Below are 704 nucleotides of genomic sequence, written 5' to 3'. Positions count from 1 at the left end.
CCCTGGGGTCCTGAGGGACTCCGTCCGTCGCTTCTAGCCTGGAAAGGATGACCTTGAAGCCTCCAATAAACTTAAGACTTATCCAGCTCCTCTCCTCTGACCTTCTGAAGGAGCAACTTTTATTCAATGTCGGCCTGAGCCCTCTCAACCCTCGGTATTTTTTCTTTCTCAAGTCATTCGCTGCTTCCTCTTTCTCTTATTCTGTTTCTAAGCTGTGCCGATCTTTTTTCATTGCATATGGACGCAGACGCAGCTCAGATACTAGCCAAGGGTCTCAAGGCCCACAAGAGGAAAGGCCGCAACTTCTGGGTCGGCGAAGAAGAGGGTAGAGGAGACAAGCTCGCCGTGCTTGCCCAGGCCATTGTCGTTGATGCCCCCTCCGACGTCGAGCCCGCAGTCCCCGAGCTTCTTCAAGAAGCCCTCCGACGAGGTTCCCGCTCCAGAGTCTCGTCCCGAGGAGGCACCGGGGGCCGAAAGGAAGAGAAGGAAGAAGACGGTGGTCCGCAAGATCAATAGCAGCGGGCTGCCATCGAAAGGTCTGACGGCTCTGAAGAGGATCTGAGGGAGAATCCCTTCAACAATAGGGATTTAATAAAAAGGTTGGTCGACGGTGCGTTTTGCCCGAGATCGTCCACAGGATCGTCCATGCCGATCTGAACACGGGTTTGGGACTCTCTGGGATCCTTTCTTGAGGTAGGCCATTT

This window comes from Elaeis guineensis, chromosome 11 (genome assembly GCF_000442705.2).
Source record: "Elaeis guineensis isolate ETL-2024a chromosome 11, EG11, whole genome shotgun sequence".
In the NCBI taxonomy this organism is placed as follows: Eukaryota; Viridiplantae; Streptophyta; class Magnoliopsida; order Arecales; family Arecaceae; genus Elaeis; species Elaeis guineensis.
The sequence above is the reverse complement of the archived record's forward strand: the minus strand, read 5'-3'. Positions refer to the sequence as shown.